Source organism: Onychomys torridus, chromosome 4 (assembly GCF_903995425.1).
Source record: "Onychomys torridus chromosome 4, mOncTor1.1, whole genome shotgun sequence".
NCBI lineage: Eukaryota > Metazoa > Chordata > Mammalia > Rodentia > Cricetidae > Onychomys > Onychomys torridus.
Window position 1 is genome coordinate 71329281 of NC_050446.1, and position 16063 is coordinate 71345343.

Consider the following 16063-nt stretch of genomic DNA (forward strand, 5'->3'; position numbering starts at 1 on the left):
TCATTTGTCTTCGATCTTATTTCTTTTGCCCCTCCTGGACTAATAATGCCTATCATATTTTACAGTTGCCCTAAATGTTTCTGACTCCCTCTCTGCCTCCCATCTCTTTTGTTCTCATTTTTGGTGTATGTGTGTATATTGTGTATTGTGTGTGAGGGGTCCTCCAGGGGTGGAGATTAAATCCAGCCCTTTGTGCATACAAAGTAAAGTCTTACCACTGAGTTACATCCTAGCCTGCAAATAATACATTCTTATGGAAATTTTTTTCAAATTCCTAGACTAAGTCAGGCTACACTTTTTATGTTATCCTAGTAATATTTCTCTTAAAATCTTAGAGGCCTTTGAGGAAATCTATATTTCCTTGTAGTATAATTGGATAGTATCTGGCTGGTGTCTCCAGGTACTGAGGCTCCCTGTCTTTATTTCCTGTTCACAGTGTTGTTAGCTATGAAGCCTCTCAAAAGACAAAAATAATTGTTAAGTAAATACTGTTGAATCAATGTGCAAAACATGCTTTCTGTGTGTTTGCAGCCATAAACACATTGATCATTATCTCAACCATCATAAAGTTTTGATCTATACGGGTTCTTGGAAATTTCAACTTTTATTCAAAAACGGAAATTGGAAACTTGATTCATATATGCTACTGTAGTGCTAGGTAGAAGAATGAGGCATACCTTGGAAGTCTGGTTGATTGTCTCTTTACACAGCTACAATCTCCTTCCTGCAATAAGTGGGTACAGGGAAGCTGAGCTTCTTCATGATACACTACTAATTTATAGTAATTTTCAAAAGTCATAACTCATAATTTTAATGGAGAGATATGTTACTACTTGTGAAGAGAAATGCAATAGAAACTATTATTCAAAAACCAATTTCCCTGACCAGTTCTTTTGTTATATGCTCCTGCTACTGTCACAGATATTTGTGTTTTAAATAAGAGGATTTTTTTCACTCTTAATAACTTATATCTGCTCCATGAATTCAAAGCTCAGAAAAGAGGATGCTAGGCTATGTTGATGAAGAGGTTCAATTTAATTCCTAGGTGAATTGAGATACAGTATGTTGAACAGCTACTAGTTCATGTAGCCAAGAGCCACAGTTCTGCTGATGGTATGGTCTCATAGAGGTAGTAAACCTATAACTGACTCAATTTTTAGTTGAATGTAAAGTTGGATATCTCAGGAAAATAGAATACCAAATATACCTAAGGAAAGTGTATAGGAGGATATTTATAATTAAGTCAGGCTTACAAATGAGAAAGTCTTTTCTTCCTCTGGTCCTGTTAAAATACCTTGGCAAACTGAGTGTAAGCCATGACAGAGAGGTCTACCTCTAACACTCTGAACCTATCCAGTATGGTACTTGAACTCTACAGCTGATTCTTCAACCAATCTCTTAAGTGGTCATAGTGATTCAAGGTTCTTCTTTTTGTTTCTCTTCAGATTCTGTGGGATTTCTGACATAATGATAAATTTGAAAGTATAGTATCAATTATATTAGAAAGTATAGTAGATAAGTGTTTGTATTCCCAGAGTTTGGTCTTGTTTCTATCATAAGGCTTAGCTTAAATTAACCCTTTTAACTCCTACCTATAATGCCTAAGGATACATTAGCACAAACTTAAACATTATTTTTTGAGGCTCAAAGGTAATTTTATTAGTTTTTAGAAGAAAAACACCTTGGGAATGCAACATGTAAATCTCAGGATCTGCTCTGGGCAGGAGAATGGAGGAATGGATGGAAAAAGCAAGAGAATCATGCCATTTGAGTTATCATGTAGGACCTGATGTGGCAACTAACCACATAGTGGGGAAGGAGGCTTCAAAAGAAGAGCAAGGAAGCCCAAGGTATTGAAAACAAAGAAACACAAACAAACAAACAAAATTATTCAAGTTCTGGCCAGTATCCAAACAAAAAACAAAAAAAGAGTTAGAAAAAGAAAAGAAAAAGGACCCATGTAGACTCCACAGCTGTCAGTCTAGAGTTCCTGAGTTCCCATAAGCTTGGTTCAGGGTTCTCTGTTGATTTCCCCATCATGCCATTCCCTATGGTGGCATGCCTTGCTCAGCCTTGATGCAGGCAGGGAGGGGCTTGGTCCTGACTCAACTGAATACAGTCTTTGTTGACTCACCATGAGAAGCCTTACCCTTTTGGAGGAATGGATTGGGGTGGGGTGGGTGGAGGAGAGAGGGGGATGGAGTGGGCGGAGAGATAGGAGGGGAACTGTATTTAGTATGTAAAATGAATAAAAAGTTTAAATTTAAAAAGCAAGAAAAGAAAAAGGAGGGCAGACACATTGTATTTGATGCCAACCTCACATCTTGTAGGAACAGCCAAATATTTTCTTGAGGATTTTTTACTTATCCCAGATAAATCCATAAGAAGGAACCAGAAAAGAAAATGTGCAAGTCTGTAGAAGATGATGTTCAATAGAATGATAAGTAGCATGACCAAAAATATCATGTTCCTTTGCGTGTTCAGTGAAAGGTAAAGATTGCAACTTAGAAATCATTGCCATGGTCTCACCTTTACAAATCCATGCCTCTAGAGATAAACACGTGCTATGGGCAAATTAGCCCTCATACTTTACCCCTACTACTTCTAAGCTGTTTCTTCAAATAAAATTATTTTTAAGGAACTTTTTAAAATGCTGAACAATGACATCAATCTAATGGCATCTTTACTGTTCAGTGATGTGTAGTGTAACCTTTGGCATTATTCTTTTATGCCCTTGATTGCAATCTCTTCCCTCTGTGGCCTTGTAGGCTCATCTTTTTACATTGCTTTTACACTTTATGGTCTAGTTCTAAGATGGGGATAAACATATTTTACCATAGGTCTGTTCTAGGACAAATTAGCTAAATATTTGAAAAGTACCATCAACATGATAAATGCTGAAGAAAGGCTAAGAGTCCTTGTGTGACTATGTGATACTCTGATATGGAAAACTCCTGGGCACATGTTACAGGGCAAAGCTTAGAAGACTAGGAAAGCAATTCTCTTCTGAATGCAAGAGCTTACATCAGAGTAGGAAAAAGTCTCAGATAGACTAAAATAAGTTTCTTAAAGGCATTTTAAGCTCCAAGTGTGGCCATGAATAATTAAATGACACCCATGCAAGAATGTGGTTCTAAAATTCTTGTTCTCTTTTTCTATCATTAGTTTATCAGTTTCCACAGGACTATATCTATAATGTAAATATGCTATAATATATTCCATCAAAAATAAAACAAAGCAGATCAGTGTTCTAGGAAGCATCTTTATAAGTACCTGGTAACTTCTGGGCTCTCTCTCCTATGGCAAAAGATCTCAAAAGTCTGTCCAATATTAATTTCTTCTATCTTTTTTGTAAACCCATATCTTCACTGAAATTATACTTGTTGGTAAGAATATCATCTCACTTACCCAATTATCCAGCATTTGTCTCCACTTAATCTCACAGTAGTGTTTTCCACAATAAAAACCTTTTCTTCAACTTTCTTTTTCACTGTCATCTCCACAAACCTCTCTTCTTTAGAATGTTCGTATCTTTTCTCATATTGGTCTCCTCTGAACCAACAATTCCTGGGTCATCTGGTACATAAACTCAAATGTCTCTCTTAGCCTTTTTCCATGTCTGCATGAGGCTGAGGTTTTACTATGCATTTCTGAGTGTCGGTAGCTATAAGGAATGCATTACTGTTCTTCATAAATTACAAACTCTAAATTATTCGATTATAGCAGTATGGGTGCACTAAGAGAGTTCTTACAAGGTAGCTTTGAGAATGCTCCTTCCACTTCTGCACTTTGATTTTATCTTTTCAATAACAGGACAAAAATATGCACTTAATATCATTATTGTGACAACAACATGAATTGTTCATGTCTGTAATAGCTACTTCACAGTGCTTTAGAACATTTGTTTTCTGAAGGGCCCTCACCAGCAACATTAATGACAACTAGAGACATGCTAGAAATATAAACTCTACTGTGCATTCCAGCCTGCTCAATCAGAAACCCAGGACACAGGACCTAAGCATGGGGCTTCTAGGTGATTCTCAGATGACAAATTCTGAGAAAGACTGAATTAGAATGGTAAATTCCAGGACTGATAGCTCTTTGGATTTTCTGCTTTCTACAACTATTTGCTCAAAAACAACAATAAAACAGTTTATGGGGATAACTGGAAGTTTTCCAACCATATCTCAACAACTACATAAGCCCTAAATGCTTTTTAATAAGCAATCTTCATGTTGATTGTGTTTAATGTTAACAAACGTTGAAGGAATTTAACCTTATTATGAAAATTATTGCTTACTTTTCCTTTGAAAGTATCTATTAACTCTCTAAACATCTAGACCTTCAAGAGAGGGAGAAAGATTGATTTTTTTACATTTAAATGGCTTATCAATAATGACACAAAATGCGATTTTCAGTTACTTTGAAAATAGATCAATTCCAGAATCTGAGCCAAATTTAATCCTTGTCTGATTTTGAGGCTGAAGGGGGAAATTTTAAATATGGAATAAAGAAATGTTCCTAGTTATTTGGAAATGTCAACTGTGAAGGCAAATTTTTAGTGTGGAACGCTCACAGGAGTGCTGAGTGCAGGGAATGCTCCTTGGAGTTAGCTTTCTGTTGCTAAAAAGGGATGTATGGGACAAGGATGAGAATCAGGTCATCTCCTACCAATCCCAGTGGGGCAGATCTGGTAGGAGTTGGGGAAGGGAAAAAACTGGTCAAAGTATATTGTGTGAGGGGAGAAAAAGACAAATACTAAACACTACAACTACATTTTGTTGTCTGAATCTTAGATGGTCTTTTGATTAAAAAAAAACAAAAACAAAATAAAACAAAAAAACAAAAACAAAAACAAAACAAACAAACAAACAAACAAAAAACAGAGCCAGATATTAGGATGAAAGCTGAAAGATCAGAGAAGCAGAACAGCCAGCCACGAGTTCTTACCTCTATGAAGTCCTCAGCCTAAAGAAAGTGGGTTCCTCTTTCCTCATGCCTTACATACCTTTCTCTGCCCTGTCATATTACTTACTGGGATTAAAGGTATGTGTGTTCCCCAAGCAAAGGCATGAGATCTCAAGTACTGGGATTAAAGTTGTATGCTACCACTGCCTGACTCTGTGTTTAATCTAGTGGCTGGTTCCCTTCTCTGATCCTCACACAAGTTTACTAGGGTACACAATATGTCACTACAACATTTGGCCTGCCTCATCTTCATTAATGTCATCATCATAAAGTATTTACCGATTTTTTAGAAAAAAAAAACAGTTTTGAAAGTAAAATGAAAAGAAAGAGGAGCATTGCAAGTAAAAGTGTGGAAGTTTTCTATATAAAAAAAACCCTGCCAGGCAGTGGTGGCACACGCCTTTAATCTCAACACTCAGGAGGCAGAGGCCAGCCTGGTCTCCAAAGCAAGTTCCAGGAAAGGTGCAAAGCTACACAGAGAAACCCTGTTTCAACCCTACCCCCACACCCTCCCCCAAAAAACAACAACAACAACAACAACAACTTGTATTCAACTTAGGTCTTTTTTCCCACAAAATCTAATTTTTATGAAGTTTCAGGAAATGTTTTTATAAAAATAGAAGTATTTAGTGATCCTAAAAGATGCTAAACTGGACAGTTAATTTGAAGAGTCTATGTGATTATCTCAATTGCTCTCTACTGGTTTACTTCTTAAGCTGATCTTCCTCTGTCTTATGTGGAACACAACAGTGGCATACTTTGTCTCTCTTCTCATTATTACATTTTGATTTCATATGCACAGCAATGGTTTTCATTGTAGCATCCAACATATCACTGTTATCTCCTTATTATTTGACTTTTCTTTTCTCTGAAAGTCTTGTCTTGGAATTCTGACAATGTGTAATGTTTTCTCCAATGCTGTCCATAACCATCAACCCCACTTGTGACTTTAGAGACGTGGTAATGGACTGTACCCATTTACTAGGGTCCACCTTCAGGAAACACTGGAGACATGTTGCCTCTAAATTTATGTTCTTCCAATTTTTGAGATTTTATGCCAAAGATAAGGTATGAACTGAAAAGAATATTCCATTTAGAAAGAAGTGACTGTGGAAATATTAGGCCCCTCCCACTCCCTCAATACATTATTTCCTTTGGCAGTTCCTCCATCCTTCCCAGCAACCATTTCTTGGTTTTCCAAATGCTTTTCTCTAATGACCATGGTCTATCCTGTATATGATAGCTCAGGCTTAGTCACATGCATATTCAACTCAGCAAGGAAAGTACTTCAGTAGAATACCAACTCCCTTGGGGAAACAAAAATAGTTTGCCTTTGATTAAAGACGTGATCATATCTTTCTTTAACACTCAAAGCCGAGTATTATGCTTGAGACCAGATGTGAGATTGTATGATTATATGTATATATGAAAAACATTCAACAATTTTCATTTGATTGCCTTAGAAGTATATCACCAACTCCTCTGTCTTTAACTGGAGACTTGAATCCAATACCGTGTTAGGTAATTATCTACAGGTTAGGTCTTGCTTTAGCTGTTGCATCAGTTCTTTCAATGCTTGTGAATTTCTCCTAATGCAAGTCATATTTTCTGATTTACTATATTTTTTATATCAACATTATGTTTTCTATTTATAGCATGATGACATATCTGATTCACATCCATGTGGATGAATAAAAATGATTACCATGAAAAGGAAGTATATTACCAACTCAGTGAATTCTAGCGTTCATGGAGATAGGCACACTGAGGAAGGACAGACAAATACTTTTCATTGTATCTCTCTTCAAACTGAATCCTGAAGCAGTTTCCCTTTCCTTAGCTTTATTGTGGATCACTTGTGAACTACAGTAGGAGAGTGTTTGTGTTTATCTTCAAATCTGTTCCTAATTCTTATTCCGCCAAGACCATAGGGATGTTTTCAAACTGGGAACCCCTTTGCATGTGTTGTTTTTAGATAAACAATAATAATCAAACCTGGTTTAGGGTAAATTAACATCCATCATAGTAATCACAGCTGTGAGATTAGCAGTTGGTCTGTATGTTCACAGAAAAATGCAAGGATTTTAAGTCACTATGAAATTCACCTCTCTCTCTCTCTCTCTCTCTCAAGAAATTACCACACAATAATATCCCATAGATTTTTGCCTTGGCCAGTCCCTCCTCTTGTACCCATCTTTCTCCAAATAGGAATGTTGTCCTACCAGGCAATTCTCCACTTGCATGCCCATCAGGTTTGAAGTCTTTCTCATCTACCTTAGTTAACATTCCGTTCTAGTATCAGCTAAGCTATGACCGTCCATACTGTGTGCACTTCCACATTTGATCAAGACTTGTGTCTTTACTGTTATCTTTTGTTCTATATAACAAGGTAGAAAATTTTTCTTTAGTGCTTGATCAGTGATAAGACTATAGTAGGTAATCAAGAAATGTTTGTTAAGCTATGAGTGTATGAACTAATAGAGACAAAACTAAATCCCAATCAATGTTGAAAATACTATTTTATTTGATGTGGAAGCAATATACTTCCCTAGAAAACAGTTGGCTGATTTCTCAAAAAAACTAAACATATAATTGCCATATGATATAGTAATTATGTACTTGGGCATTTAGCCCAGAGAAATTAAAATTTATGTTCACATTAAAACCTATACATAAATGTTCATAGGAGCTGAATTCATAATAACCCCCAAACTGGAAATAAGTCAGGTGCTATTCAGTAGGCTAATAATTAAACCAATTAGTGCACCCATGTCATGAAATACCACCTGACAATGAAAAAGGAAAAAAAAAATTGATTTCCTTCATCCTCTTGAACAAATCTCCAAGATCACTTTATTTGCATATTATTCTCAAAGGAATGAAATGATAAATATATAAAGATTAGAAGTTGTTAGGCACAGGGAGAGAGACCTTGGCAGAGACAAGATTAGGAAACATTCAAATGAAGGACATTTACCATGGCATACCTTCCTATGCAATGATTACGGTAGTGGATACATGAACATAAGCACACAAGAAATTTGCATATAAGTAAAGACACATAACATGAACATGCATGGAAAAGGTCAAATAAGATCAGTAACTTGTGCTAATGTCATCCTTGATGTTATACTGAAACCCAATTTTATCTTTGGAAAAACTCTAGGAAATGATTTCCCAAAATGTTCCTTAAATTTTACATGAGATAAAATATCTCAAAAGAAAATGTATGAAAAGCTATATAATGTTGAATTTAAAAAAATTAAGGATATTACTGTTTTAAAATTAGTAAACTGTTGTCTACAAACAGTACAGAGAGAAACTAGCCTGAACAACAATATGTAGCTTTCTCACTAGAAAAATCCACATTGGCTTTTTTTTCCTTCTCTTTTCAAGTCCACTCAGATTTTTTTTTTTTTTTAAATTTGGAATAGTACCTCGCTAAGGTCCCTGGAAGAGGCTATTTACAACTGAAAGAATAACTTAGTATGATACAGTTGGGGATAAAACACATATTTTCAAATATCTGCCATTAGAATTCATATAGCAAGGCAGGTCTCACATAGCCTGTGGACTATAGGCCAAGGATAGCTATGAATGAGATCCAACAACTAATGGTAAATTCACTTAAGATATTATGAGAGTACTTGTGATTATTAATTTACTTAGTAATTCCATTAAGACATTCTCAGCATGAACAGTTTACATGATAATTTGTATCACAGTTCTGTCAAAAGACTTGGGCTAGGAAGACAATTCAGTTGTTAAAATTTTTGCCTTATTTTATTGTACAGGATTCTTTTGGCTATCCTGGGTTTTTTGTTTTTCTATATGAAGTTGAATATTATTCTTTCCAGGTCTGTGAAGAATTGTGTTGGTATTTTGATGGGGATTGCATTGAATCTGTAGATTGCTTTTAGTAAGATTGCCATTTTTGCTATGTTAATTCTGCTATCCATGAGCATGGGATAAATAAATATAAATCCAGTTATTCTGAACCTGATAGAAGAGAAAGTAGGAAGTAGTCTTGAATACATTGGCATAGGAGATCCCTTCCTAAATATAACACCAGTAGCACGGACACTTAGAGAAACAATCAATCAATGAGACCTCTTGAAACTGAGAGCTTTTGTAAAGCAAAGGACATGGTTAACAAGAAAAAGCGACAGCCTACAGAATGGGAAAAGGTCTTCACCAACCCCATATCTGACAGAGGGCTGATATCCAGAATATATAAAGAATTCAAGAAATTAGACAACAAAATGCTCAACAGTCCAATTAAGAAATGAGCTATAGAACTAAACAGAGAATTCTCAAAAGAGGAAGCTCAATTGGCTGAAAGTCATTTAAGGAATTGCTCAACATTCCTAATTATCAGGGAAATGCAAATCAAAATGACTCTGAGATCCTACCTTATACCCGTCAGAATGGCTAAGATCAAAAACACAGAAGACAGCTTATGCTGGAGAGGATGTGGAACAAGGGAAACTCTCCTCCACTGCTAGTGGGAATGCAAGCTTGTACAGCCACTTTGGAAATCAATATGGCACTTTCTTAAAAAATTGAGAATCCATGTCCCCCAAGACCCAGCTATACCACTCTTGGGCATATACCCAAGGAATGCTCAATCATACCATAAGACACTTACTCAGCTATGTTCATATCAGCATTGTTTGTAATAGCCAGAACTTGGAAACAACTTAGATGCCCTTCAACTGAAGAATGGATAAAGAAAATATGGTACATATACACAATGGAGTACTACTCAGCAGAGAAAAACAATGACATCATGAGGTTTGCAGGCAAATGGATGGATCCAGAAAAAAGGGAGTAACCCAGACTCATAAAGACAAACATGGTATGTACACACTTGTAGGGGGATACTAGATGTAAAACAAAGATGACTAGACTGCTACTCACAACTCCAGGGAGGCTACCTAGAAAATAAGACCCTAAGAAAGACACAGAGATTGGCCAATGACAGAGAAATGGATGAGATATACATGAACAACCTGGATGTGAATGTGGGTAATGAAGGGCAAGGTTCAAGGAAAAGAGAGCTTAGGGGAACAGGGGAGATCCCAGCTGGATCAAGAACAGAGAGGGAGAACAAGGAATAACAGACCATGATAAATAAAGCCCACATGAGAATATGAAGATGCAAAGTGCTAGAGAGGTCCCCAGAAACCCACAAAGTTACCTCCACTGTAGACTACTGGTAATGGTTGAGAGAAAGCCCAAAATGACCTAGTCTGGTGATCTGATGGCCAAACACCCTAACTGTCGTGCTAGAAATCTCATCCAATGACTGAGGGAAGCAGATGCAAATATCCACGGCCAGGCCCCAGGTGGAGCTTCAGGAGTCCAGTTGGTGAGAAAGAGGAGGGATTGTATGAGTGAGAATTGTTGAGACCAAGAGTGGAAAAAGAACAGGGACAAATAGGCAAACTAATGGAAACATATGAACTATGAACCAAAAGTGGAGGAGCTCCCAACTGGATCAGGCCCTCTGGATAAGTGAGACAATTGAATAGTTTGAACTGTTTGAGAGGCACCCAGGCAGTGGTACTGGGAACTGTCCTTAGTGCATGAGCTGGCTGCTTGGAAGCTGGAGTTTATGCAGGGACACTTTGCTCAGCCTTGGAGGTGGGGACTGGACCTGCCTGGACTGAATCCACCAGGTTGAGCTGAATCCCCAGGGGAGTCTTCTCCCTGGAGGAGATGGGAATGAGGGGTGGGCTGGGGAGAAGGAGGAAGCAGGGGTGGGAGGGGGGAGGGACAGGGGAATCCAGGGCTCATATGTAAAATTAAATTAAATTATAAAATAAAATAATATATGTATAAATAAATAAAAAAATTTACCTTGTAATCATGAGGACCCAAGTTGAACTACCAGAATCCAAGTGGTACTATATAGTTTTAATCACAAGGCTGGGAAGGTAGAGAATCCAGGGTTTCACTGCCTTGTCAAATTCACCTACTTGGGGTGTTTAGAGAGGGACTTTGTCTCAAAAGAAGAAGAAGGAAAAGGAAGAGATGGAAGGAAGGAAAGAAAAAAGGAGGGAGGGGAAGGAGAGAAGGAGGGAGAGTGTAGCTAGAGTTTTGCTGCCTGTCCCACAGTCAGGACAAATCTCTCTCACCCGCCAGGCCCATAGACGCTCAAACCCAACCAAGTAAGTACACAGAGACTTACATTGTTTAGAAACTGTATGGCCGTGGCAGGCTTCTTGTTATCTATTCCTTCTATCTTATATTAACCGATTTCTATTAATCTATACTTTGCCACGTGGCTTGTGGCTTACCATTACCTTACATCCTCCTAATCATGGCAGTGGCTGGCCGTATATCTCCACCCCAGCCTTTATTTCCCAGAATTCTCTTCTCTCTTGTCCTGCCTATACTTCCTGCCTGGCCACTGGCCAAACAGCATTTTATTTATACAGAGCGATATCCACAGCACTTCCCTTTTTCCTTTTTTTTTTTTTTTAAAAAGGAAGGTTTTAACTTTTACATAATAAAATTACATATAACGAAACACTTACCAAGCAAGAATTATAGTTACAATATCTAGTCTATTTTTTTGGCAAAATTAAACAAAATATACTATCTATCCTATATTTGTGAGTCTAAGGTTTTTATATCTAATTTATTTTTTATCATAACTGAGGAAATTTTAACTATCTAGTCTTCAACCACATCAAAGACCTCAGAAGGATATACTATTACCTGAGAACCGGGAGAAGGATGCAAGCAACTTTCGGGAGTCTTGTAGGGTAGACAGAGTCAGCTGGCAGCCTGGACAGTCACCTAATGTTCCTTTGTAAAGTTGGGGCATTTGTCTTCAGCCCACAGGTCTAGAGTCTTTGGTCATTTCTCTCAGTGTCTTGTAGAATGTCTGGCAGTTTCCTCTGTGAAGCAGGAACCTGAAGGACCATTTTGCCAAGCAAAGTTTAGTTGTCACCTTCTTATGGGTCCTGCATGTCCAGTCGATACATTTTTTTCAAGTAGTCCAGGCAAGAACAGTTTCCTGCCCAAATAGCTATTTTTGCCAATAAGATAAACTCCATAATGGAGTGTCTTCAATGCCCATCCTCCTCTTTGAAGCAAGTCAGTGCTGCCAGGAGCAGACATGTCTCTCTGACCAGAAAGTCTAAGTTTTTAAAAATAATTTAAATGCCATATTCTGTAGGTCTTTGAAGTATTTGAAGATTACTTATCTATCTGAAATATATCTATGTATACCTAGAAGACTTAACTAACATGGCTATGAGTATGATTATTATAAATGACAAAATTATTAATCTATTTTTTAATTATCCATTACAATTTTAAATGAGCTGTATAAATATAATGCCTTAAATAAGAGTAGAAATATAACAAAATTAACTTTAAGTTTGTATCAATAGACTGAAATCTATACCAATGTAAAACATTTTAAACGAGCTGTTGCTCTTTAAAAGTAAGTTCATTAATCTACTCTTTCATCCTATCATATCTATATCATATCCCCTTTTTTTCTTTAGAAAGAGATTGCATTTATAATCAACCTGATTTAAATAAAAATATTGGTTTTTCTCTGTCCCACACCAGAGGGCTCTTCTGATTTGGGACACAAGAATCTCTTAACCTTTTCTTTTAGCAATATGTCTGGGTTTAGAGAAGGAGTGAGTCAATTCCATCTCCAAAGCCAGCATGATAATTTTGGGAATGTGGGCATAGTTTCTCTTAGTACTTCCTGCTGGAGGGGGGCGATGTATCTTATGGGTACACAAAGAAAATTTTATGATTATGGAGTAGTCTGTGAGGGTGAACCTCTGAACCAGTTGCCTTGAAACAATTCTGGATGTTGGATCATCTGGGCCATGGTGTCATCAGAGACCTTTCAGGTGGTCTTGGCTGATCAAACCTGATGTATCTTAATCTGGAACAAATCCACAGCCTCTGGCTTTCTGTGGAAACAAAAGTAGAGACTCTTTTCCAAAGCAACATATCCTTATATCCAAATTTTGAAGTCAAGGTACCTTTAAAATTTACATATTTGTTTAACTCAACAGCTTTTATGATCAAATCTTTTTTTGTAGTTAAATATCCCAAAGACAACGCAAACCAGATTCTCTGTGTAATATCCATCTTTGTAAGATTGAAATGCTTCTGTGGCTGCTCGCTCCGCCCACCTCAGCTTCCCAACATGGTGGTGGTACAGTTTACTGCCAGCTCTGGGTCTGGAGCCATGTGTACCATCAACTATCAGAAGCAGTTCTATCAAAGTTGTGCATAGCCCAGAAACCTTTTTTTTTTTAAATAAAATAAAATAAAAACCTAGCAAAGGCTAAATCCACCATGCAGCAGAGTAAAGTGCAGCTTGTAGATTCCTCATTCCTGCCACATTGCAGGTCAGAAGCACAAGCCAGGAAGCCCCCATAGTAGCTCAAACCAGCAGGCTGCTGCTAACTCGAGAGAGACAACTAGGAAGCTGTTTTTAGCTCCGTTTTAAAATCTTTTTCTCAGGTTTTAGGTGGAAACTCGTGCAAACATTTTGGGCACCATTTGTAGCTAGAGTTTTCCTGCCTGGCCCACAGCCAGGACAAATCTCTCTCACCTGCCAGGCCCATAGACGCTCAGACCCAACCAAGTAAGTACACAGAGACTTACATTGTTTAGAAACTGTATGGCCGTGGCAGGCTTCTTGTTATCTATTCCTTCTATCTTATATTAACCGATTTCTATTAATCTATACTTTGCCACATGGCTCGTGGCTTACCATTACCTTACATGCTCCTAGTCATGGCAGTGGCTGGCCGTATATCTCCACCCCAGCCTTTACTTCCCAGAATTCTCTTCTCTCTTGTCCTGCCTATACTTCCTGCCTGGCCACTGGCCAAACAGCATTTTATTTATACAGAGCGATATCCACAGCAGGAGAGGATGGGAGAAAGGGAAGGAAGAAGCAATAAAAGGTAATAATCACCTCAGGAAAAGCAATAGAGATTGCTCTCAGCCCTCTATATTCACACAAACATAATACATACATACAAACACAGGTTGCACATTCCTGGATACAACACACTTAATAGCTATCTGAGTCCATGATTTGGCAAGTATAATCATGGTGACTCCATGTGACAATTTGCAGGCACTTATAGTTTTTGAATGGCAACTTGCACCTTGGCACAGGACTTCAGTTTCTTAGCTGAATTTGTAGAGGAGAAAGGGAATAACACTGAAGCCCTGATTCTGAAATAGTCCTGGAATCCAAATCTGTAACTTCCACTTTAAGTCCCTGAAAGTCAAATTTAATTACTTCTCTGTCTTTTCTGTTTTACATTTTCAAAGGCAATGAGATGTCTTCCTTTGAAGAGAGAATGGCTTTGAAGTTGGAAAGAAGTGGGTCTGAAGCCTAGTTCTGTCAGTTACTCACTCACTAGAAAATGATAATTAAGTCATGTAAAGAAAGCCATGTGCCTTATGTGTTATTATACACCCAGTTGATGAAGTTAACTGCTGTCCTGGCTCAGGTATTTTCTGGTGTGGCATAGCCATATGCATCATGTTCTCTGACCACACCTGTTTTTTCCCCCAAGACAGGTTCTGTGATCTCAACTTTTAACACTTTTTTAAAACCCAGGAAGTCTCCAAAACTGTTAAAAACAAAACAAAACAAAAAAAAAACTTTCTTCATTGTGCTGGACCAAACTGGTAAAAAAAACAACATACTTTCTTCATTGTGCTGGATAGTTTTATATCAAGTTGACACAAAATAGAGTTATCTGAAAGGAGGGAGCTTCAATTGAGGAAAATGCCTCCATAAGATCTGTCTGTAGCACATTTTCTTAATTAGTGATTGATAGGGGAAGGCCCAACCCATCACTGTGGGGACAACCCTAGTTTGGTGGTCCTGGGTTCTACATGAAAGTGGCTGAGCAAACCATGAAGAGTAAGCAAGTAAGCAGCTCTTTTCCATGGTGGCTGACCCAGCGCCTGCCTCCAGGTTTCTATCCTGACTTTCTTTAATGATGGGATTGACTAAAATGTGGAAGTGTAAGCTTAATAAAACCATTCCTCCCCAACTTGCTTTCAGTCATGGTATTTCATCCCAGCAGTAGTTACCTTCAGAAGCATCCATTGGACCTCTAAATCCCTTTAATGTATCATCTGCTCTCAGGCTTATTGTTCAATTTAATATAAATCCTCTTTTACATCTTGTTTAGTCTGTTTTTAATCTTGTGTTTTTCCTTTTGAACACACATAATATATCTATCATATCATATTCAATATCATTCCCTGAATTGAAGAATCTTTATCTCTTTATTTTTTGTTTCTCTGAATTGATTTCTCTTATGGGTTAACGATCAAATTTTCCAGCTCATTTGAATGTCTAGTTCTTCTTTGCTTAGAGTGCACAGAGTGTGATACATACATATATAAGTATAACCCAACTAGCTCACATTTAAATGTATAGATGAGGGCAGGTTCAAGTTTTACTATTTTTTTTTCATGAGAATATCCAATAGTCATGTACCATTCACTGAGATGGCATCATCTCTATGACTCCATAGTTCTTTCTTTGTCTAATCCAAGTGTTCACATGTGCATATTGTTTGCGATTTCTCTTTCCTGTGCTACTGATCTGTATGTTTTCCTTCTCAGGACATTAAATTCTAATTATTATAAGATTTGGAAAGATATGAAAATAATTCATATTAAATCAACTTCTTTTAATTCACAAAATTTTTATTTAGAATACATCTGTTCAATGACTTCAGAATGCTGACCTGATACTCAAGTTTAGAACCACCAAAAAACTGACTATAAATTACAAAGAAGCAAGCATACAATAATTTCCGGTACTTAGAAATATCTTCATTATATTATTCATATCTTTTTAATTTTATCTTATTTAAAAAACATTTTTTCACTTATTTTTACGTAATGACCAGAGCTTGCCCTCCCTCTTCTCCTCTCATTCCCCCTTTCAATGTACTCTCCTCCCATCCACTTCTCCTCTATCTCCATTATGAAAGGGCCAGTTCTCTAATGGGTTTGAACAAAGTGTGGCACATAAACTGAGGCAGGACCAAGCTCCTCCCCTTGCCTC